The sequence below is a fragment of the Macaca fascicularis genome, chromosome 15 (genome assembly GCF_037993035.2).
Source record: "Macaca fascicularis isolate 582-1 chromosome 15, T2T-MFA8v1.1".
Classification (NCBI taxonomy): domain Eukaryota; kingdom Metazoa; phylum Chordata; class Mammalia; order Primates; family Cercopithecidae; genus Macaca; species Macaca fascicularis.
Genome location: NC_088389.1, coordinates 603948 through 625493, shown reverse-complemented (window position 1 = coordinate 625493; position 21546 = coordinate 603948). Strand labels below are relative to the sequence as shown.

Sequence of the window (21546 nt, the reverse complement as noted above, 5' to 3'; positions counted from 1 at the left end):
AGCCTACCTCATTGCTTCAGCCAGGAAGATGCTGCCCTGATGCTGGAATTTACTTCAAACAAACTTGAAAGCTCTGGCACCGCTGCTCATTTCCATACTGTTGCAGGCTATCTAAAATACGGAGGATGCCGTGGCGTTTTGATTTTGTTACTCCTCTTGAACGGCTCTGAGATGGCTCATCGCGAGTTAGACATTTGCAGAAATGATCAAGCAGAGCTGCAGTCATCTTGCAGATCAAGTGAAGTTTTTTCTGAAAACTCGTTACAGGCTTAAATTTCTGATCCCATTCCATCCACTGATCTTGTGTGATTGGTTTCTTTTTGTACCCATTTGGGTCTATGAAGCGTCTCCCCACCGTGGTAGAAATTTAGCTCTGATTTTGTGCATGAGTCGGTATCCTCACTCCTCATCTGCGAGGAGAAAGTGCTGCAGGTCCTGTGTGGTTTCCATCCCCTCCCTGCACGCGGATGGATTGGGAGGTATTTGTGGTGTGTGAACTTGCTACCCCCAGAGCCTTCTGCTTCATTCCCTGGACCGCTTTCCTCCCTCCTCCCTCCTGACTCACTCCCCTGGACCACACTTCTCCCTCCTGGTTCACTCCTTGGGCCGAACTCCACCCTCCTCCCTCCTGGTTCACTGCCCTGGGCCCCCACGCCTCCCTCCTTGTTCACTCCCCTGAGCCCCCACGCCTCCCTCATAGTTCACTCCCCAGGGCCCCCACTCCTCCCTACTCTCCTGGGCCACATTCCTCCCTCCTGGTTCACTCCCCTGGGTCCCCAATCCTCCCTCTTGGGGGCTTGGTAGTTTCTGATGTGCTTGTGCCAGCACGATAAGGCTGAGTGGCAGCTCCAGGGCTGCGGCTGCTCACGCAGCTGTGGCATGAGTGCAGAGAACTGCGGGGATGCAGCTGCCCTTGCTGTGATGCTTCGAGTGTCATAGTCGATATGGGAAACTGGGTGGGATGTGGATGTCCCAGGAAGGGACAGGAGCCTCCCCTCAGCCTCTGTCAAACAGTTCTCAGCCAGGCGTGGTGGCTCACGCCTGTAATCCCAGCACTTTGGGAGGCCGGGGCGGGCAGATCCCCTGAGGTCAGGAGTTGGAGACCAGCTTGGCCAATGTGGTAATTTTTGACGCATTAAGGATTAAGGAAAATGACTCACACTAGTTTGCCTTGCTTTTTAATTGATAATTGGTGTACCCCAGTAGTCTGAACTTGTTAAGCAACCATTCTTACCGAAAGACTAATCTTTAAAAGTCTCTTCCTCTGGACACGTCTTTGGCTGCTGTAATCAAATGCAATGTAATCAGCACTGGTTAATGGCTTTCCTTGCTTGGCTAACAAATGCTCCTCAAAAACTTTGATTTCTTGTTATTTCCATTTATACTTATGTTTTAAGCCTTCTAAATTTTCTAGCTTTCCTGCGAGTTGGGAATAACTGTGATGGGTGCTTAGTTTGGGATGTTGACGTACACTCTATGCCCAGCTACTATGCCATTGTGTGAACACTGATTTCTCACTTTCTCATGAACACTGATTTCACCTAGTTTGGTAAATTCTATTAATTTTAAGGAAGGGGGTGGAATGCAACTGCTGTTAGGAGGCTTTTCTAAGGATCGAGGAAATGTTGCCATGATTATTACCATTACAGAAGGAACATAAAAATGCGTGCTGCCTTCAGTCATGATGAATATGTAAGTCCGCATCTGTGACTGCAGAAAATGGCAGCCCCAAATCCTAAAATCGTGTGGATGCACCAAGCCCATCTGCAGGGCACTGTGGAGCAGCCTGCATTAGCCGAAGTTAGCCCACAAGCCCTGAGGGATGGTGTCTGAGTTATGATAAGGCTCTGACTTGGGATTAAACAGGCCTCCAAATAGTGTGATATTCTAAACAAAAACATGATACTGCCCAGGGAGCCCAGTGGGCACCTGTAGGCAGTGTAGGTGAGAAAAGGTTCCAAAGAAGATTCCTGCAGCTCAGCTAGGAGGATTCTGTAAGGCAGTAGACACATCAATGTTCACATAGGAGTGTTGAGCTATATTCATTCCTTTTAAGCAGCCAGGCTTGTGTGTGTTTTTAGGGGCACTCACATGGCGCCCTTTCCACCCTCACTGCTGGTTGTGCCTGTTTGATGTTGCGGAATTCTGTGTTAAGTGTGTCCACTCTCCAAATGTATCTCTGTCTCTAGAATATTTTAGAGTAAACCATTTATTGTTTAAACGCTTGTTTTTAGTGAGGAAGAAATCTTTAAAATGGGCCATACAGACCCTGCTATAAATGTTGAACAATGGCACGTGTAATGTTTAACACGTAGTGTTTAAAGTAGAAGACAGTTTAATTTAGAAATCCTGTTGGAATGCCAACTTAAATTACGACCATCTGTACACATATGGAAAAGAATGAGAGTGAAGGTACAGAATTGGAATTTTGTCTATTTTGTAGAGATTCTGTAACGTATCAGGTACAAGTCTCACTTCATGATTTAAATGCATGAAGCTGAAATTAGAAAACTTGACAAAAACATGCCTTTGAATAGTGAGCCTTTATCCTCCTTGAAATAGTGACTCATTCACTAAAACGTCCACCTGCAACTTTGTCAAATACATTTGTTGCATTAGTCCTCAAGTGAGCTCAGTTTTCCAGACAGGCAGATTATTACTGTTTAAAGTTTGTCCTGATGATGTTGGTGAACAGGGAAAATCCTTTGACGTGGATCCTCTGTGTGTGTTACACATCAGACGCGGCCTGCCCAACCCTCTGCCTGTAACTGGGAACCTTGACTGTCAGGATCATTGTAGAGAACCTTGAGGAAAGCAAAACAAGCCTCTGGAGTAGCAAAAGATGTAGCTGATTTCATGCAATAAAACTTACACATTTTTCTTTAAAATGCTTCCTTCGGAACGTCAGCTTGCTGACTATCTTAGAATCGCTGTAGTCCGCTGACAGCAGTCGTGGGAACAGGTGCATGGCCTGGCTGATGCAGGAGGGTCTCAGAGTGGAGCCACACTCCTGACACTGAAGGAGGGGCTGGAGCCATCACGCTCGTGACTCGTGCAGATGGCCTTGGCTGACCTCCAGAAGAGAAAACGTCAGTATCCAAGGAGGAAAAAGTCTATTAATTTCATGAGTGTTTGCCTTCGCAATGGCTAATACCCTGAGTTTGTGGCACCTGCTGTCTCTGGAATGAGGAGTCTTCCCTTCCTGGCAGACAAGCTCTAGATGGGAACAGGAGCTGTGATTGCTGGATTGAAGAGATTTCCTTCTTGGGGAGGTGGCCTTCGAGCCTGACATGAAGGAAGCTGTGACTGGCGGGAAAGGGCCTTGGAGACAGTGTATTTACCAGGAGGGTCGGTGACTGAGAACCATCCTGTTCCGAGTGTTGCCATTCTGGTTCTAGAGTAAACTTGGGGAGAGACAATAGCCAAAAGCCCCGAGGAATATTCTGTGATGTTGATCACGTCTGGTAGATTTGTTGCTGAGACTCTGAAATGAGAAGCCCGGGAGGTGCAGGTCTATCAGGCCGTGGGACGTGAGACAGCTGCTGCTTCAGGGGTTGGAGTCCCCGTGCCAGAGGCTCAGTCCTGCAGAGACTTCTGCACAGTGGGCAACTGATGCCTCCGGTTGATTGTGAGTCCCCCAGATGAATACCCATGAAAGGTACCGTGTCAGCAAAGAGTCAAACTCTGTGAAGCATTTGGAGATTTATTCTGAGCCAAATGAGTTACCATGGCCCTTGATACTGCCCTCAGGAGATCCTAAGAACGTATTCCCGAGGTGGTCAGAGCCCAGCCTGGTTTTATAGCTTTTAGGGAGGCATAAGACAATCAATCAAATAAATGTAAGATGTACATGGGTTTGGTCTGGAAAGGTGGGACAACTGGAAGCAGGGGTGTCCGGGTCATAGGTAGATTCGAAAATTTCCTGATTGACAGTTGGTTAAGAGAGTTGTCAGATAAGGGGTTGTGGAGACCAAGGCTTTGTCATGTGGAGGAAATCCTCCAGGTAGCTTTGGAGAGACTAGATTGTAAATGTTTCCCATCAGACTAAGCGTCTAAGTTCTGTCTAATTCCAGAAGGGAGGTGGGGTGATGAGGCAAGTCCGACCCCCCAGCGATCATGGCCTGGACTAGTTTTTCAGATTACCTTTGGAATGCCCTTGTCAAAAGCAGGGGCTGTTCAGATGGCCAAAGGGGCTTCGAATTCTAATGTTTTTAAAACCAGAAAGTGATTGTGTTTTTTTCTGTGGATGACAGCCAGTGTAGTAATTAATATTTTATTAGCAGATTAATTTGGAAGTCAATGTGTTTTCAAGTATGTTAATTATTAAGTCATCAACAAACAGAGAAGGGCTTACTTTGAAACCAGCCTGAGACTCAAGAGGCTCATCAAAGAAAACGTTGGACTTGGGAGAACTGATTCACGTGTTTACTGTGCCAAGTTTCAGGCATTATGAGAAGTCTGTGCTGATACATTGTGACTTGAGAACTTAAATCTTGATGGACTCTTAAGAGTGAGGCTTTTTTTTTCTTTTCTTTGTAAATGGTCAGTGTTTCTGTGTCCTGTGTTTTGTCTTCCAGCCGCTGAGCACTTTAGCTTTGTGTTCACGTGGCCTTGTTCTCCGAACCACCTGCTTTGTGGCTCCTCTGTCCTGCCCACCTTGATCGCGTCTTCCCTGCCCCGTGGGTTTTATCCCGAGGACTGTTCTCCGCTGTGGGGAGGGGAGGATCAGTGGACACTGGCTTTACCGCCTCATTTTCTGTGTAGCTCCCAGTTTCTCAAAATCTTAATTGTCTTGGATTCCCTGTGAAACTGGGAGTCAGGCCTTGGGCGCAGTGCTGGGTGGCCTTGGGCGCAGTACTGGGGCAGGAGGGAGACATGAGAACAGGAAGGATGGGTTTGTCAGGGGAAGGAACCCCTTGCCAAATTCCTGTGTCTGTTTTAGGTTAAAGATGAATGGCCGGATGGTGGATGTCTCACCTGCTGTGGCTGGACCTCGCTGTGCTGAACCCTGAGCAGGGGCCCCAGCAGCTGCCTCCTGCCAGGCCGGGGCCACAGGGCTGGGCTTCTGCCTCTGGGAGGGCTCGTGCCAAGGTGCAAGGGTCTGCACCGCTCGTGTGTGACCTGAGGGGCATGTGGGAAGCTTTTCTGTGCTCCTCACCTGGGAGAAGTTGAGCTCATCTGGGCTAGAGCCTCTGGGGAGGTAGGAAGGCAGAGGCCTGGAATTCCTGCTTTCCCCAGACAGCAAGAAAGCTCAGCGTTGCACCTGCTCTGAGATGCCCTCAGCCGCCATATATAGTTGATTTTAACATGACGGAAGGTGCCAATTAACCCGGCTCTGTGGAGAGCTTTGAGGAGTCCAGGCCCTGGGCCCCGGGCTTTTTAATATGTTCCTTCCTGAACAAAAAACAACAAAAGATCCCTGTGGCTGATGTCGACTGCGTGGGGTAGGACATGCCGAGCTTGGGTGGGGCTTGCCCCTGAGTTTCCTTGGTGCTCCTCCCAGCCCCCACGGACACCAGCCTCTCCAGGCCGAGGCTTGTCCTGTTTAGACCCTCGTTGGTGGGGTCTGTGGTCCTGGATCGAGGGCCCAAGCACTTCTTTCATATTATTATAAATGATTCACCAGAGATGCACGGCTGTGCCCAAACATCTCACGAGCATGAGATACAGCCAGTGTCGCCGCCGCAAGCTCATAATTCTAGTGGAAAGAGGAAATTTTACTTTTAATGTGTTCGTGTGACTCAGATGCAAATATTCAATTCCCATTAAACTTTCAAGACCTTGAGATCCTCTGAGATTCCTTGGAAAGCCGTTCCTTGGCCCCACGACTAACTCTCCTGTGGAAGGAGGCTGGGGTGGTCCGCGGGGTCTGGGATCCTGCTGCGTTCTCCAGGATTCCTTAGGTTTCATCATTAGTCCCAGCTCTTCAGCAGGTGGAGCTGATTGACTCTGACATTTCCATTATATTGTTCTTGTGTTGCCTCAGTTAACTTAGAATAACCAGTATTTACCAGAAATAATTGATGGCGAGATGGGAATTATTGGTGATTCCCTGACATAGGCAGCCTGTATAGATAAGCGTGTTACACGGTGTCTAATTTCTGAGATGTTGGTCCACACCTTCTCAGGAACACACTTTCAGGGGTAGATTCCTGTGCAGGAGAAGCTGCTTTTCCCCGAGAGGCGGTGGCGGCTCCTGCACTGGCATGGCAGGGTGGCTGTGTGACTGGGCAGGGCTGGACATGCTCCTGCGCTGGGCGCCCACCTCCGCCCTACGTCTGTGTCGAGGGTGCCTGCCTTTGTTCCCCCAGGTCGAACTCATAGAATTGTATACCTTCCTGACACATTCCTGCATAGAGATGATTAGATCTGGGGGCTGAATCTCAATCTGACATGCATGTAGGTAAATTATTGACGTGAATGACTTGGGTCCTCCACCTTCAGGGTCAGGAGGCACGAGGTGGGTTTGGAGACAGCTGCCTGGCCTCAGGAAGTTTCTCTCAGAGCCTGTTTCTTTCTCTAGCAAAGTAAATGATGCCTACCTCACCGGGCTTAACACACGCTCAGTACTCAGATGCTGTCTGATCTTTGTTATAGTTAGTATTTGGGGAACAGCGTGGCTGGTAAGAAAATGCGTTATCTTTACAATTCATACAATGTCATACAAGGCAAGCGTGAAACCGGGACACTACCTTAATCTGAAGATGCTGGTGCTTAGTCTTCTCCTCAAGCATTTTGTTGTCATTCTGGCGTGTGTCAGCCAAGTCATATGACGGTACCGCGTGCGTGATGCCAGCTCAGTTACCTTGGAATGGGGAACCTGAGGCTGCCAGGGAGCATCCCTCCTGCCTCCAGTCCTCGGGGGTTTCTCTCTCTCTCTCCTTTCCTTTGTCCCTCCCTGTCCCCCAATCTTCCTCACCACTCCTGCTCCCCTCCCTACCCTCCTCACTTACTCTACAACAGAGGTCTAGACTTTGACAAATCCCAGCTGGGCCTATTTATCGCTTGGCTGGGAAAGCAGAGGGAAAGGGGCCCAGTTACTACAAAAATAGAGAATTGAAATAGAATGTGAGCTACTTTTGCGTCTTGTTTTTTATTTTATTCTGAATATAAAAGGCAAGTGTCAAACAAAATCGGTGCTAACTGCGCCACTCAGCTCCGAGTCTGCTTTGTCGGGGCTCCGTGGGTTCCCACGCCCTGGCCTTCTCCATGAGCGTCTGGACACGCCGTGGCTGTGAAAGGAGCATTCAGTTATGGTCCTTTGAATGTTCCAGAGTCATGTTTAATAAAAATCTTCACGTTTACCCACAGCCAAGTCTTGATTTAATAACAGGTACTGCAGGTCTCTGGGTGGGGCTGAGCCTCTGTTTTAGAAGCAGCCGCACCATCCGAGGGGCAGGTCCGTGTGGGCTGGCAGGCGGCCTGGTCCTTGGAGCACAGGGTGGACCTGACCCAGTCCTGGCAGTGGGGGGCCTTGCAGTTCTAGAATGTAGTGATGCAACCTGTGGCATAAATAAAAAGCCTCATGTGCCCCCATGAGAAGCTGGGGCTTCCCCTCAGTAGTGTGGCGTGCTGTGTTTGTGATCGTGCAGATGTTAAAAGGGTGAGGGAGATGTCTAAAAACTAGGCTCCCAAAGACAGCCCTTCATGTCGGGTGCTTTCATGTGTGTATGTACACCTGTTTGACGAGTGTACACCTTCACGCGTGCACCTGTTTCACGCATGTACATCTGTTTGTGCATGTGCCTGTTTCACACTTGTGCCTGTTTCGCGTGTGTGTGTGCCTGGGCATTCCCCTTGTATTGCGTCATACGTTGTATTTTACAGATTGTTTTCTTTCAGTTTGTATCGTGAGCTTGTAACGACGTCGTGAAGAAAAGAGGGGATCCTGGCAGCCTTTGGCTCTGAGAAACGTGATGTCACGGGAACAGATGAGACAGCCCGGGTGAGGCCGGCAGAGGCCATCGTGGCCTGGGAGTCCGTGCACATCCACTGTCTGTCGCTGTGTGACAAGTGACCACAAAACTAGGGGCTTAAGGCAAAGTACACGTACGACTGTACAGCTTCTTCAGGTTGCAAATTCAGGGCAGCCTTGCTGAGCGGCTCTGGCCCAGTCCCCCGGGTCACTGTGAAGATGCTGTCCAGGGCTGCAGCCATCTGTAGGCTCAGCTGGGCTGGAGGTTCTGCTCCAGGATGCTGTGCTGACGTGTCTGCGGGCAGAGGCCTGGTCGTCCACACCTGGCCACTCCCCGGGGCTGCCAAGTGCATTCCTGCCCAGGGCCGCTCCTTTCCCCAGAGACGTAGCAGTGCTGGTCTTATGCCCAGCGTCAAGGTGGCCGGGTCAGGAGCAAAGACTTGTTTCCCCTACTCGGCGACTACTCCTGCAGGGCTGGGAAACAGTGGAGGTCGCGCAGGAAGGTGTTCGCTGAAGACCGTGCTCTGTGACTTGACGGGTGTTCCTCCCAGGAGAGTGAAATGGAGACTGGACGCCGGAAGCAGCATCCTGCGTGACCCCATGTGTAGTGGGGTCACAGCAGAGCTACGTCCTTCCTTTACAGATACTTTTCAGAGTCTACCCGCCTTTAGATTCTCTGATTAACGTGTCTGAGGAGGGTCCCAGGAGTCTGCCACCTGCCAGGCCAAGGAGGTTCCCTGCATGTGGCTCTCCCCTGACACCTTGAGAAACGTGACTCGAGAGAATCACCGAAGTTTCCTAAATGAGTCACCTGCTTTCTCTTCTCTTTGCTTTCATGCCCCCCCAGTGTAGGTCAGTCCTGTCCGCCACAGCGATACCTGCATGCTGGAGTTCCAAGGAGATTGGGGGTGTGTCGGGTCCCCCAGGGAGATTCGGTGACTGAGGATGCTGTCATAGCAGCCAACATGTCCCTATCGTTTTCACTTTTAATGAAGTTCAGTTACTAGGTTTTCTGAGGCACAATGATGTCCTTGTGAAAAATTGGTGATCAGGGAAGCAAGCAAGTATGGGAAAATGATCCTGCCCTTAAATCTAAAAAACGATGAAACAGCAAACAGCCCTGAAGAGCCCATGAACCTCCTCATGGGGCGGTGAGGAGACACCTCAGTAATGGCTTTAAAAAAAAGTGATAATACTGAAGAAAAGGTAAACTAAATTTTGGGTCTCCTATGGGTAAAGAGATTGTGGTTTACATTTTGGAGGTATGCGTTTATATACTTATTTATTTTTCTTTGTTGGATTTAGAATTAGTTGAAATAATTGTGTTTTTTTAATTTAAAAAATTGGGGTATACGAAGTCTAATCCCTTTGTGATATTTCTGTACTGTGAGACTCCACATACAAAAGTGAAGCCCAGACTGTCTATCTCTAATGAACCAGAGAGAGGTGGTCATCTCCTGCAGGCCGGTCTGGTCTCCAGGCATCTGGCCATCCTCCCAGTCTTGGGCACACCTGCATCACTGGTGCTTCCTGCCAGACTGTGACTCTGCCCAGGTTTCAGGAGCACCCGAAACTGTTTTCCTAGGGGCTCCTGCTTTGTCCTGGCTCCTGGAAGCACAGGCTTTTGACGAAGGACTCTCCCCACTGCCAGGTAAATTGGTGATTGCCCCACAGTCTGTATTTGTCACATGGGGCACAGAGAGTCTGGGCGTGGTGTCGTGGCCCTGGAGCCAGCTCTAGGACTGCCCGACGGCATTGCCTCCACCCCTCATCTGGGAACAGGGCGGTGGGGAGGAGAAGGGAAGCAGGGTCTTGACCCTTCTGCGTCTCGAGAACACGGGAACACATCGTCCCATTGCCTCACACCATTCACAGCCCAAGCTTGTGTGAAGTATTATTTTATAACCTCCCCTGACAATGATGTATTTTATATAAGCAGCACATAAAGTGGTAATTTAATACCCTATCGAGCAGGATTAAACAATAAGGAGCAGATATCACTGTAGAAAAGTTACTTTATCCGGGAAACATTTATCTACTGCAGGTGGATGTGAATCATGGCTTCCTCCTCAGTGGCTCCTGATTAGCCTGTGAAATTCTGTCCTGTTCACCACTGTTAGTTATAAGCTACACCTTTCCTTCTATGACGTTAGTTACAAGCTCTACCTTTCCTTCTATGATGTTTATTTCTTGCCTGTTCAGCACTGTTAGTTACAAGCTATACCTTTTCTTCTGTGATGTATATTTCTTGAAGGCATGGACTAAATCCTAATTCCACAGTATTCGATGCACATACTGAAGAGATACTTGTTTGAATGAATGGATTAATAGAAAATAGAAGTGGTGACTTCACTTTATTTCATTATGTCAAACTTTGTCTACACGGAAAATTTTATGGTCCTTTGGAAAAACAGGGCCTCTGTGCAGGGTTGTTAGAGATTGTGAGAATGCCGCAAATGGCTCTGTGGCTCTAGGCTCACAAAGGGCTTGAGGGACTTGGTGGCGCACCTGTGTTGAAAACCGAGTTCTGCAAATCCATTGGAGTGACCTGCCAGCACCAGCACACACAGCCCTCCTTCCCAGTTGATTTCTGCACAGAGGCTTCTTCTGAATGCCCCAGGTGAACGTGGGTTCAGCCAGCACTGCTGGGCTTCCACAGCAAGCCAGGGTGCTGCAGGGACGAGAGAGAAGAGGGGCAGGACCAGGATCTTCCTGGGCCCCAGTGCCCGTGTGGGGACGCTGCCTGGCCTGGCTTTTCTGGGGGAGGTCAGGGAAATGATGGCATGGAGGGACTGTTGGTATGAGTCGCTTGCTCAAACATAGATCCCAGGTCTGTGTGGGAGGCAAATAGAAATTTATGTGGGTATCATCAGTAACATAGCAAACATGGGCTTCTTCACTAGGGTGGCTGACCCTCTTGCTCATCTGCTGAGCAAAGGCCCGGCCTGGCCTGGCCTTCTACGCCTCCACAGTGAGCTTTTCTCAAGCTCTGTCCACTCCATGGAGATAGCCGGAGCCAGGGCAGATATGGGGTGTTTTCCACTTTTTATTTATTTTTTCTTTTTTGAGATGGAGTCTTGCTCTGTCGCCCAGGCTGGAGTGCAGTGGTGTGATCTCGGCTCAGTGCAAGCTCCACCTCCCAGGTTCACGCCATTCTCCTGCCTCAGTCTCTCGAGTAGCTGGGGCCACAGGTGTCCGCCAACACACCAGGCTAATTTTTTGCGTTTTTAGTAGAGTCAGGGCTTCACCGTGTTAGCCAGGATGGTCTCAATCTCCTGACCTCGTGATCCACCAGCCTCGGCCTCCCAAAGTGCTGGGATTACAGGCGTGAGCCACTGCACCCGGCCAGGTATTTGTCAGTTTTTGAAAGCTACATTTAAAGAATGAAATAGACCGAACAGAATTACTTCCTTTTGAATATTTAATACTCAGTCTACCAGAACACTTAAATATAGTTAATGTATTCAAATAATAAGAAAGAACTTTCCCTCTGTTCCAAAGAAAAAGTATAAACAACCTTTTACTTGTCAGGGATTTCACTATGTTTCTAAAAAGCCAGCAAGCACTTTTCCTGAAATAGACCCATCTCTTCCTCTGCATAGACCCTATGAACATTTTAGCTACATTTCTGCTGTATCTTAATGTGATAGATTGTAGAAAATTCCTTGCTACTGGAACTTCACGATGCTTTCCTTTGAAACATCAAATAGAAAGTATGGATAGTAAATCTCAGACTAGTTGCAATTATCAGTCTTGGTAGAGCTGCCACCCACAGCCTCTGTCAATTACAACAGAGTGTGTCTCCCCAGCAACCCGGATTAGATTGCGGACCAAGCCAGGCTCACCCAGGATTCAGTGCAACGTCTTTCAAAGCTGTAGTCACTGCCCCTGGAGGAGACTTGAGAAGTCCTCCCTTTGATGCCTGTGCATGGCTGTTCTCAGATCACAGCAGCTGCAGCAGCATCTCAGAGGATGCCAGCAGGGGTGTCCTGGGTATTGACACCACGGTAGGGGCCTGCAGTGTCTGAATGAAATGGGCCGTGAAAGTGAGCACCCTAGAGGAGTCCACAGCCACGTTTCAAAGGTGCAGTGGCCCGAGGTGAACCCCAGAGCACTGAGGAGCCTGGAGTTGACCTGTCACGACTTCATTGAGAGAGCTGACTGAATTCCGTACCTGTGAGGGCAAAATATGGCTGTTTGCGCTTGGCCCCTTCTCAGTCCAGGGCTAGGGAGGTTGTCTGCACAGCTAGTGGGAGCTTAACTTTGTGCACACTCGGGGTTGGGTCCCACTCCTTTCTGTGAGCCCAGGGAAGATAGGCATGCCGAGCTCTCCTGGAAGAGGGCCCTGACGAGTGGAAGCTGAGCTTCAAGATGGTCGGCCTTGTGGTGTGCGTGGCGGGTTCGGAGTCGGTGTGTGCTGAGTGGGGGCCCGGCTGCTGCTGTCGCTATTGGGCTCAGCAGACGCTGCGGGGGACGTGGCTCCTGTTGTACTTGGTGGTTTTCTCCTCACAGGAGTGGGTTTCCCTGCTGTGAAGGTGTCGGGGCTGTGACAGGCAGCCTGGCAGGAGGAAGACGCTCGTGGGGTTGTGCCCCGAAGCCCCCTTCCTCTTGAGGAGCATGAAGGGGGTTTGGGACCCTGCTTCCGGCTGCGCTCCCTTGCTAGGTTCTTGGCCTCGGGGGCCAGGAGAAGCTGAGTACAGGCCTGAAACCTGGACCCCTTCCACAGCCTCCGCGGCACTTGTGGTGGTGTGCGGGACATGGCCCTTGGAACTCCAAGCCCTACCCTGGCATGCCCGCCCACTGGGGCGTCTTGGGCACCTGCTGTGTGCTTGGCTCCGTGGTGGGGTGGACGGTAGCAAGGGCTGTGGGTTAGAGTGGACACGGTACGCGGATGATGAGAAGCGTCAGGGAGGCAGTGAGAGCACAGCTGAGACCTGCAAGGAGGGGACTGGCTGTGGGTGTTGGGGCTCAGGGAGCTGCCTCTACCCAGAGCCACAGTGGCCAGTGAGGGCAGAGCAGGGGACCGAGGCCCAGGGAAGCCGTGTGTATGGTTTGCATCAGGTGTGCGGGTCTGCCGGGCTATGCGGCCCTTCTCAGTCCTGGCTGGGCCTGGGGTCCCAGAGGGAACGGAGGGTCTTCGCATCTCCCTCCTCTTGCTTCCCTGCTGCTTCCTGGTGAAGGGATGCTTCTTTATTGCAACTCTGGCAGTTATTGTGCATATTAAGAGGAGTTTCACAAAATCGTAGGGTGGGAGGCGGACTAGGGATTCATTTTTTTTTTCTCCCCCTGATTTTACACGGAGCCTTCTACTACCCCTTAGTGTGGAGGCAGAGTGCAGATGCTCTACAGTTATCTATCCAGGAAGAGAAGAGCTGATGGGAAGTCACAGATCTGATCATTGCAATAGCACTGACATTTTTAAGTGGGAGAATGCTGATGTCTATAATAATCAGAGTAAAACTTCAGTAGCTTCAACATAAAGATTCTGAGATGATCTTAGAGCCATTTCGTCCCTAGATCCTTCTGCAGTGTGTAGTGTGACATCTCTACCAGCCTCTGGTCAGTGGCCGCCTGTGGGTAACTGAATGCTTGAAGTGTAAATGAGAACTTCTAATTTTATTTAATTTTGGTCAAATTTAAATAGCTATATGGCCCGGGCACCGTGGCTCATGCGTGTATTCCCAGCAGTTTGGGAGGTCGAGGCGGGTGGATCATGTGAAGTCAGGTGTTCAAGACCAGCCTGGCCAACAAGGTGAAATCCCATCTGTACTTAAAAATATAAATAAAATAGTCAGGCGCGGTGACAGGCGCCTGTAATTCCAGCTACTCGGGAGGCCGAGGCAGAAGAATCACTTGAACTCGAGAGGCAGAGGTTGCAGCAAGCCGAGATCGAGCCACTGCACTCCAGCCTGGGTGACAGAGGGAGACTCTGTCTTAAGAAAAAAAAAAGATTTTAAAAAACCCTACATGCCCCTAGTTGCCTCTGTAGGAGACGGTATGGTTCCAGAAGGTAGACTTTGTGTTGAGGACTCTGCAGCGTCAGGCTGGAGACAGTCTCCCTTCCTAGCAGCGTGGGCCCCTGGGCTGTTCTTCTACCAGAAGGGATGGTGGCGTCTCTGGGAGGTATCTGTAGACTCAGATCTGTGTGGATTAGTGACTTGTGTTACTCACAGATACTTAATTTTATGGGTAAATGAATACCTGGACTGGCTGCAACTTCAGGGCGAGATTCGGGAGTAGGGAGTGAAAAGTGACGACGGAACCCTGGGCTTGTCCTGCTGCCCCCAGGACCCGGTCGGGGTGCCTTCTCGTCTGAAGTCCCAGCACGTGGTCAGGGTACCCCTTGCCTCTGAAGCCCCCAGGAAGTGATCGGGGCACCAATCCCCTCTGAAGCCCCAGCACCTGGTCGGGGCACCCCTCCCTTCTGAATCCCCCAGCCACCTGGTCGGGGAGCCCCTCCCTTCTGAATCCCCCAGTACCTGGTCGGGGCGCCCCTCCCTTCTTAAGCCCCCAGACCCTCCTGGCCTGCGGTGCTGCTTCTCCAAATGCTGTCCTTGGCTGTTTTCCAGGAGTCACCTGCACCAGAGCAGGCTGCGTGTGTCATTTCTTGTCGGATCTGGGGTGTCAGTGAAGCTCATTTATCTTGTCTTCCTCCTCATGTGCCGTATCTCACCTGTTGACTGTCTGAGTTTGTGTGAGTGCGTGTTGTGCGTTCTCAGGCTGTACTCGGTGCTTAGGTGACAAGAACGTCTTAGAGCAACGGACTGTCTGCTCCAAAGGACGCTGGGCATGAATCGAGACACAGTTTACTTGTGGGGTTTAAATTTCCTGGGTGTTGGAGGCAATTAAGGGGAAACAAGGTCTAAAAAAGCCCCTGCAGATGAGGAAGGCAATAATGAAAAAAATTACTCTATACACACTTAGCAGATGATTTACTTTGTAGGTGAATTTTGCATTTCGGGAACTACTAAAGCTACTGTTTGTAGGGATTCCTTGATGAGCTTCTTGTTTTCTGTCTAGAAAGTAAAGTGGATCGGTTTTGCCTTTAATGCTGACTGACTAGAATCTACTTCCTTTTCCCCCCATTCACGTTAGGGTGGGGATTGGACTGGAAGAGCTGTAGGATCTCTTTATTTCTGATCTTAAATGAATTTTTTCTTCAATGCCCTGTTCTTTGGTTTGGGAAATGTGCTCAATTTGTACCGTGCTTTAAATGTACACAATGGTTCGAAATTGCTACTTTTCTTTAAAGTTAGATATAACATCTTAAGTAAAATGTCATCTATAAATCAGACACAGTCTGGGGCCTGGAGACCCCCCTTCTCACTTCCTTCCAGCTGTGTCTCCTTCCCTGGCCACATTGCCCCTGGCCACATCTCCTCCCCACACCACGTCGTGTCATCCGCCCACCACCTCACCTCTGGTCACAACGCCTCCCTCCCGGCCACATCACCTGTGGCCTCACTGCCTGCCTCCCTCTTTCCTGGTGGCCTCCGTGGCTCCCACTGTCTGCCCTCCCGAGGGTCTGTTCAAGGCTCCTTCCCCGTTTTCCACTCCTGAGTGGGTCTCGGGGCCTAGGTGTTTCACAGGATGCAAGTTTCTTCCCTTCCAGCCGTGGGTCTCTGAGCGACAACTCCAGAGAGGGCACTAAGCTCTCCTTACCTACCTGGGGGGCCTTGAGCCCTGACCACCGACCACCAGGGCTTTTCTGCAGTGTGTGGGGCAGACTCATGCATGAATTGGACTAAAAAGATGCTTCCAGGAATCCTTGTTTTAAGTGCACTGGAGCAGAGATGGGGAGAGGGGACCACCTGGTTTGCTCAGAATTTGGTCCTGATCACAGCCAATGAGGCAACATAAGCACCTCCTAAATGAAGCGTTCCACAGACTGATTTTACACATGACAGAAAGGCTTCACACAATGAGTGAGTTTGAGCTGCATTTGAAGGAAGAACAGGTCCCTGTAGGTGGTAATGAAAGGTAAGCGTGACCCAAGCCATCAGCAGCAGCGGGGGTGGGGTGGTGCAGACTCCCCATGGATGGTGGGCATGGCTGAAATGCAGGAGAGGGCAGGGGTGCGAAGGAACAGCAGGGCGGCAGTAAAATTCCCCTGCAGAGAGGGGACGTGACTGAGATATTATCACATGTATACAACTGAGAGATGATTTGAGGAGGATTTCTGGGAGCCTGTGGGAAGAGCACGTGGTCATCATCAGTTCTCGGGATCTCTTTTTATGAAGTGAAAATAGTCTTGCCTCTTCCTATCTTGTGAGCTGTTGTGACGATCAAATCAGATAATCTTCAGCGAGCCTTGTAAATGCTAAAGCTTATGACAGACTGTTCCAGCCCCCTTGTCTCCACCCTCCTTTCCTATTCGGTAACGTGAACCCTGCTGGGTACCTCACTATCTGCCTGGTTTCCTCCTCCATAACGTGAGCCTTGAGTACTTGCTGGGTACCTCGCTGTGCACCTTCCTTAGTAACGTGAGCCCTGAGTATTTGCTGGGTACCTCGCTACCTGCCGTACAGCTGGCTGTAGAATTGTCAAACGCACTTGGCTGGCACATAAGCAGAAGTGCTCGCTGGGCCTTGGGAGGGCTTTGTGACATGTGGGTGCCTTCTGTTCCCTGTTAGGCTGGAGCTGCAGGAGCCCCCCTAGACCAGATAGAGGACCAAGGCTGGGGCCTCGGGGTGGGGGCTGGGGGAGCTCCCTGGGTTTATATAGTGAGGGTGAGAGCAAACTTCAGTCCCGCTGTGGCATTGGGATTCAGGGTTCCTTCTGGAATGTTCTGAGTGAGAAACAGGAAGTGCGCACAGGTGCGTCTTCTGCGGATTTTATGGTTATCTTGGGAGAGCACTGGTGCCTCTGAACTATGAACCTGCAGAACCACTTCTTCCACTAACGGCCGCCTTTATATAAAGAATGACTTACAAAAGATGCCACTGCAGATGGAGGTATTTGCAGGTGTGGCCTGAAAAATGAACAAAATGACTTTCATCTCAAGGAAAGTACCTTACATTTTTCCCAATGATAGACATTTGAGCTTTCCAGCGAATATTAAAACATAAAAATCTTGTGTCCACCACTTTCTCATGTGATCAATGGTGATACTGATGTGGGGTTTTTTTTTTTTTTTTTTTTTTGGACATATAATGAAATGTGGAAGCCGCTCATAACTCCGAACCAGTATTTTCTAACCAATGTGTGATTACAAAATCGTGTGCTGGTAAAAGCCATTCAAGTGCAAGACGGACCAGTCGATTTAGAAGGAATTGGGGCAGAAAGGCCCGTCGACCAGAGCACAGACTCTGTGTTGCAGACAGCCTGTACGGAAGTGCCACTTGTTACATTTGGCAGCAGAGAATACCTAAAATGATCTGAAAACACAATGAAAATACTGCTTCCTAATTGTATATCAGTATGGGGTCGGACTTTCTTCATAAACTTCAGCCATGGCTCTGCAGCCCACTGAACGCAGATGCAGGCATGAGAATCCTGCTGTCTGAGGTGCAGAGATGTTAGGTGTTTTCACAGCAGCACAAACTGTTGCCACGCTGCTGCTTATTTTGGAAAATGGTTTCTTCTTTAACACTGTGTTAAGATGTAATGACTTTATCCTTGTAAAAGAAACTAAATTATGTTTTTTTTTTTTTTTTTTTTTTTTTTGAGACGGAGTCTTGCTCTGCCATGCAGGCCGGAGTGCGGTGGTGTGACCTCAGCTCACTTCAACCTCTGCCTCCTGAGTTCAAGCGATTCTCCTGCCTCAGCCTCCCTAGTAGCCGGTACTACAGGTGTTCAGCACCATGCCAGGCTAATTTTTGTATTTTAGTAGAGACGGTGTTTCACCATGTTGGCCAGGCCGGTCTCGAACTCCTGACCTCAAGTGATCCACCTGTCTCTGCCTCCCAAAGTGCTGGGATTACAGGCATGAGCAGCCACCACTCCCGGCCTGATGAGAAAGCTTTTTTGTGCTCTTTAATAAAGTGCAAAGGGTTCCTGAGACCCAAAAGTTTGAAAACCACTGGCTTAAACCGACAAAATTGTCCATGATTCTTCAGTGTATCTTCTAATCTGTTGATGGAGAGAGGACAGCAAGGGTTGCTTTACTTTTTTCCTTTCACAACTCAATGGTGCTGGGACAACTGGGGTATCCACATAGAAAAGTATGGACTGGACCTTTCCTCACCCTACGCGCAAAGCTCAACATGGTTCCAATGTAAGGAGCTGACTGAGACCCATTCTGTCAGTCTGCTGGGTACCATAACGGACACCACCGACCGTGCGACTTAGACAATAGCGTCTTATTTCCTTTTTTCTGGAGACTGGAAGCCTGGGATCAAGGTGAGGGCAGGGTTGGATTCTCTGGGGCCTCACCCCATGCTGTGTAGACAGCTTCTTCTCTGTGTCCTCACAGGTTTCTCTTACGTGTATGCAGCACTGAGGACTGTGTCTAAATTCTCTTAAAAGAACACCAGTCATACTGGATCAGGGCCTACTTTTAAGATCTTAGGGGACCTAAATTGCCAAGTTAAAGGCCCTGTATGTAAATACAGTGACATTTTGGGTTTCTGGGGTTGTGACTTTAACATGGAATCTTGGGGGAGGGGGACAGTTCAGCTCATAACACCTTTAGGGGAGAATCCTGGAGAAACTGTTAGGTTGGATTAGGCAATGTTTCCTTGGCTGAGACGTCTAGAGCTATAACAAGCAACTGAAGGGAAAAAGACGGTATCAAAATTAAAAATGTTCAATTCAGAGGATACTATTAAAGTAAAATGACAACCCACAGAACAGGATACATTATCATGATAAGGACCTGATATCAAGAATATATTCAAAAACTTAATAAAAATCCAATTTAAAAATGGACAAAGGATTTGAATAGACACTCTCCAAAGAAAGACATATAAATGCCTTAAAAAGCACATGAGATGTTTAGCAGAATTCGTCATCTTAGAAATGGAAATCAAAACCACCGTGAAATAACACTTCACAACCACCGTGATGGGTGGGTAAAACCCCAGTATTGGACAGTGACATGTTGGTGAATTGGGGAAAACTGAAATCTTGATATATTGCTAGTGGGAGGGGAAGTAAAATGGTGCAGTTGATTTGGAAAAGTCCGACAGTTCCTCAGAAAAGCATGACATCACCATACGACCCAGCAATTTCACTCCTAGCCATATGCTCAAGAAAACTGAAAACATTTTCCCAAAAAGTATGTCATGCCTGAATCTTCACAGCAGCATTATTCATAGTAGTAGAAACAGTCCAGGTGTCTGTCAACCGGTCACTCACTGAGATTCCACTCACCTTAGACGTGAAAGATGTCAGCACCGAAGGTCACACCAAAGGTCATGCACTGTACGATTCTCCTCACAACAGGTGTCCAGAATGTGCAAATCCAGAGAAAAGGAAGTTGGCTGGTGATTGCCAGGGGCTGGTAGAAGGAAGGAGCCAGGTGCTGACTCTTAATGGGTTCAAGGTTTCTTTGGCCTGTGGTGAAAAAGTCCCGGAATTACATACTAGTGGTTGATGTGCAGCTTTTAGAATATGCTAAAAAGACTGAATTGTATTCTTTAATATTGGGGCTTTTGTGCTTTGTAAATTGCTTTTCAATTTAAAAAGGAATTCAAGAAGTTATTTGGTGTTGATATGATAGTATCCAAAACAAGTTACTATGTAACTCACGTCCCCAGAGTTAAACTTCATTTTCTGAGGATCTTGAAGTGTTTGAGGCTAGGAGACACAACGATCCTATACTGTATGTTACACCCCATCTTACTGATTTCTATCTCACATAACCATATTCAGGAAAAACCGACATGTAAATGTGAGCTGAATGCTATGCAGAGGCACATTCCTCTTACCCGGATGATCTTTAGTGGTACAGTAAGAGATGAGATCATAGCAACGTTAGTTTAGTTAGTTTTAATTTCCATGGCAACAGGAATTTGGCACATGGGATGAGTTAGATCTCTCTGCACAGCTCCTAACGGGGTTGCCCATTTCTGTGTGGTGTCTGTGTATATTCTCGCTGTGGACATAAGTGATAGCACCTGCACAAACACTTGTCCGGAAGCGCACACGAAGCTGGTGAAAGCAGAGGACAGGCGAGAGGGAAGCATGGCTCAGCCCTGGCAAAGAAGACCGTTATTCCAAACGCAAAATATTCAGGAACACAATCCTTGGGAAGACTGGTGATGTCTTTAGACCTCACCACTATCGGGTTGTATCTGTGCAGCCAGTTACCAGAGCCGCAGAACGGCGTGTGTTGGTATTGGTGTCATCACTCAACGATTCTGACTTTTCCTGGTGCTGAGGATGACTGCATGTGGCAGAAGCAAAGTGCTCATCTAGCACAGGTCATCATATCCAAGTTCTTTTCTATGAAGGCGGGCAGGGTTAGGAACCACCCCACCCCACCCCACTCCCCAATCCTATAAGAACTGGGATCTGATGATCTGTGCTGTCGAGAGAGGCAGGGTTAGAACACCTCGTTCCTCAATCCCATTGTTGAAAATAATAGTTGGATTGGGAGGGTTTTTACTCCTAAGGTTGAAGCCGTGCATTTCTGGAGCCTGGGCTGTCAGTCATGGTGGCTGGGGAATGCTGGGGCTGCGGTTGTCTGGCTGCCGGTAGCCCTGCTGGTGGGTCCTCCCTCTTTGACACCATTCATTTCTGAAGCTTGCTTTCCCCGGTGTTGGAAGTAGCAGCACTGGAGGAATGGCCGCCTTCCTACAGCGAAGCTCTGGCAGGAGAGGAGAAGATACGGAGCGTCTGTTCAAGGACGTGACGTTCTGGGCACCGCACCATGCGTTCTGCTTCTCAGCTGTGCCTCCTGGTTGATGTTACCATCACCTGGCATTTCCCAGGAGGTAACTCGCGAATGCCACACTGATGGAACGGTGCGGCTCGAGTCCAGGGCCGCTGGAGCACATCAGCAAGGTCAGGCTGGACGCATGTGCTTGCTGACAGGAAAATAACAGGAAATGACATGTCAGTTCAGGAAAATGACGGGAAATGTCATGTCAGTTCAGGAAAATGACAGGAAATGTCATGTCAGTTCAGGAAAATGACAAGAAATGTGTTTGCTGACAGAAAAATGACAGGAAGACGACAGGAAAGAGGCCCATGAGGAGAGGAACCAGTAGATTCAAGGCAGTTAATCGAAGGAGCGAGCCATCACAGGCTGGGAGGACACCCCAGCCACAGTGGATGTCAGCGGTGGTGGATGGACTCGGGGTCCGTGAATATTGCATGATCGAACGTGTTTGGTACATTCTCAGCTCCTGCCCAGGTGCCTCCCAAGAATCAGGTGTTGTGGCTCCCCACACCCTTCCCATCTGTGTGTAGCATGACCACCACCTTCCTACCGTGTGTTTGTCCTATCACGGCTGCTGTGCCTAACGGACGCTTTGCTTTCCAGCTACTTTCCTATAACCAAAGCCCTTGAACGACTTTGCGTTTCAGAGACGACAGGGTATTAGTTTTTCATGATTGCTCTGAGGATTTCCGAAAGCAAATGTAACTTACAGGATGGAAGATATTGGAGACAGTAATTATAGATGACTTTTCTCAGTTTTTTGATTGTGGTAAACTTACACAGCACTCTATTTTTAAGTGTATGG

General features: G+C 49.2%; 2 long non-coding RNA genes across 2 annotated transcripts in view; one reads left to right on the top strand and one right to left on the bottom strand.

Moving 5' to 3' along the window:
• Positions 1-21546, top strand: part of LOC135967297 (uncharacterized) — a 130894-nt gene that overhangs the window by 42782 nt on the left and 66566 nt on the right. The window lies entirely within an intron of this gene.
• The window catches only part of LOC135967298 (uncharacterized), a 122843-nt gene continuing 108374 nt past the window's right edge, over positions 7078-21546 (bottom strand). Inside the window, exon 6 of the long non-coding RNA XR_012424000.1 lies at positions 7078-20886. This is a non-coding gene — a long non-coding RNA (uncharacterized lncRNA). The remainder of the gene's footprint in view (positions 20887-21546) is intronic.